This window comes from Mustela erminea, chromosome 4 (assembly GCF_009829155.1).
Source record: "Mustela erminea isolate mMusErm1 chromosome 4, mMusErm1.Pri, whole genome shotgun sequence".
NCBI classification, from domain to species: Eukaryota; Metazoa; Chordata; class Mammalia; order Carnivora; family Mustelidae; genus Mustela; species Mustela erminea.
The window spans coordinates 11,512,686-11,515,931 of record NC_045617.1 but is presented as its reverse complement, the minus strand read 5'-3'; the positions used below and the strand labels follow the sequence as shown (position 1 = coordinate 11,515,931).

Here is a 3,246-nt window from a genome sequence, read left to right as displayed (position 1 = left end):
TCTGTTCCTGGTCCAGGGTGGGGTATTGTTAGTTGACTATTCTTTTCAGTGTGCCACAAAGGTGAAATCAGAGCTCAATAGTATTTGAATTCTTTTTTTTTTTTTAAGATTTTATTTATTTATAAATAAGTAGATAAGAGAGAGAGCAAACACAAGCAGGCAGAGTAGTAGGCAGAGGGAGAGGGAGAAGCAGGCCCCCCAATGAGCAAGGAGCCAGATGTGGGACTTGATCCCAGGACCCTGGGTTCATGACCTGAGCCCAAGGCAGAAGCTTAACTGACTGAGACACAGAGGTGTCCCAGTATTTGGAATTCTAAGTGATCTGAATTTTTTTTTTATTAAATTGATTAATTTGTTATTTATTTATTTGTTTGTTTGTTTGTTTTTGTTTTTTGAGAAGGAGCACTCTCTCCTGGAGACAGAGCACTGCAGGTGACAAACAGATGCAGGCAGCTGGGTGGCGTCCTCCACATTGCACTCAAAAAGGTATACAGGAGGTTTTGTTAATAAGAAAAATCAACTGGAACATGGGTTCCACTGGGCAACTTCCCCAACCTCATCCCTTCAAGGCGTTGTGACAAACCCGACCATTTTCTTGAAGGCAGCTCTGGTCCCTCAGGGAAAAAGTCCCTCAGGAATGCCTTCTTGCTTTTTATAAAGAGCATTTTCTTTAGATTTCTTGAAGTCTTCATTTGTTACTTTCATTCTACATTCTCTGAAGGCCATCACACCAGTTTCTGTACAAATTGCCTTGATGTTGGCACCCAAGAGGTCATCTTTCGTCATGATCAAGTCGTCTGGGGTCCCATCATCTGCTAGCGTCACCCTGCTTGTGTGGATCTGAAAGATGTACTTCTTAGTCTTTTTGTCAGGCCAAGGGAACTCAGGCTTCCTGTTGATGCAACCCGGTCTGATAAGGGCCAGATCCAGAGTCTCAGTTTGGTCTGTGGCTGCGATAACTTTCATATCATCCCTCAAATCAACTCCATCCAATTGGCTCAGCAGTTCCAACATTGTTTGCTAAATTTCTCTCTCACCACCAGAATTTGACTTATATCTTTTTGTTCCAATGGCATGAATTCCATCAGTAAACATGGTGGTTGGTGCATGTTCTTTCACAACTGGAAACAATTTCCAAACTAGTTTGGGCCCGTGACCTGGGAACTTCTGAATAAGTTCAGAGCCAACCACTCTCAAGAAGGTGGCTGAGGATTGGTTTGCTACTGCATTGGCTAATAAAGTTTTACCTGTGCCAGATGGACCATAGAGAATAATGCCTTCTGGGGGCTTTATACCATCTCTTCATGATATTCAGGGTGAGTGAGAGGAAGCTCTGCAGATTCCTTAATTTCCTGGATTTGGTTGTCCAGCCGCCCAGTATCAGCATAGGTTTCTTGGAGTGACTTTTCTACCTTCATCACTGTGACCAAGGCATCTGTGTCATCCATGAGCACATGGATGGCATGTACCTTGTGGTTGATCAGGATGGAGCAGCCTGGTTCCAGTAGATCTTTGTCTACAAAGGAAAGAATACTTATGCAGTGTTCTGAGCCCACAGATGTAGACAGGATAACACGATTGTCAACAGGGATCTCTTCCAAGTTTCCTATTGACTTTGGGGTCCCCCTCAGATCATCCACTGTTAAATCTTTCCTCCTCTTGCTTTTCTTCTAAAGGCTTCATTTGTTCCTGATTTCTAATGAATTCTTCCTCCGTGAGAAGATAGTCTTCAATTCTAACTTCAATAATTTTAAATGGTACTGAGTGTGATGTGTCACAAGTGGCAGCTTGCTGGTAGCATCTGGTTCCTTTGTTTTCTTCTCCTTTTTCCCTACTCTGGTTGGTGCAGGAGGTTCATATTTCTTTTTCTTGTCTTTGTTATCCTTCTTGCCACCTACAGGGGCATGACCACCACTCTGACTCTGACCCATCTTGCTTCGTTTGCTCGAACGTCCACTGCCAGAGGTCTTTATTTTTTGTTTTAAAGAAAGGCAGACTGCCACATACAGCACCTCATTGGGATATGTCTGGAGTCTTAGAAGCTTGACTATTGGACATTCTTCTACAAATGGACCTTGAGAGCTTGTTTGGAGGTTCTAGCAAGGAAGTGCAGTCACTCATTTCCCTTGACTGAAGAAGAGGTCCTCCTCTATCTGGGAAGGGTCATCCTCTTGAACCTAGCAAACAGTTTCTGCATGGACACTCATGGAACAGTGATGGAGGGAGGTGGCAAGTGCCTAGCTAACCAGATCAGCCAAATCAACACTGGCGATCAATGGGATGACAGATGTCACCACCAGATCACCCTCACATCCCTTTTTTTTTTTTATTTTAAAAAGAAATACATACACATTATAAAAAAAACACAAAGAAACACAAAGAAATATATATATTTTATTTTAAAGATTTTATGTATGTATTTGACAGATGGAGATCACAAGTAGGCAGAGAAGCATGCTCCCTGCTGAGCTGAAAGCCCGATGTGGAGCTCGATCCCAGGATCCTGGGATCATGACCTGAGCCAAAGGCAGAGGCTTTAACCCACTGAGCCACCCAGGCGCCCTGAAATATATATATTTTAAAGAGCACTAAAATAGACATATACCAAACAGGATATCATCTATCACCCATTTACTCAAAGACAATCAATGTCATCCTTTCAGTATGCATACTTGTTTCATTGCAGAAAAATTTATTAAAATATGTGCTCTGTGCTAGACTATCTTCTAGGCATGGGAGTAAAAGAGAAAAAAATTTTTTACAGGGAGCATATATTCTGGTAGAGAAAGACTTCAAATTGAAAATAAATTACGAGCAAAATAATTTTACCTTGTAATTAGATTGTTGTGAAGATAATGATAAGCTATATTAAAAAAGAGGGTATCTGTCTGTCTACCAATACATGTCAAAGAATTTAAAGTGCCTTCCTACTGACATATATTATACACTGAAACCAACACTGTGTTCAAGAAAAAGGTTTGTGTTCCTTCACTGATGTGTCATGCATGCCCACTCTACCTACTTACCTACCTATATGGAGAACATACAGTTTCTATTGGTAACTACTTTGAAATTCTTTTTCTCCCTTTGAGGGACGTAGAATTGTATTTCTTTCTAAGGGAAAGAATGGGGCCTTTTCAGAACTCTCTTTAAATGGGTAGATATCAATCAAATCAATTTTCATCTTACTTGTTTGTTCAGAAGTGACACAAGGTCGTTTTCTCTTAATCTCTGATTCATGGGAAG

At 41.1% G+C, this 3,246-nt stretch overlaps 1 pseudogene; it reads right to left on the bottom strand.

Annotated features, from left to right (window-relative positions):
* Positions 1-615: 615 nt before the first annotated feature.
* LOC116589282 lies at positions 616-1,945 on the bottom strand (annotated as a pseudogene).
* Positions 1,946-3,246: the final 1,301 nt, after the last annotated feature.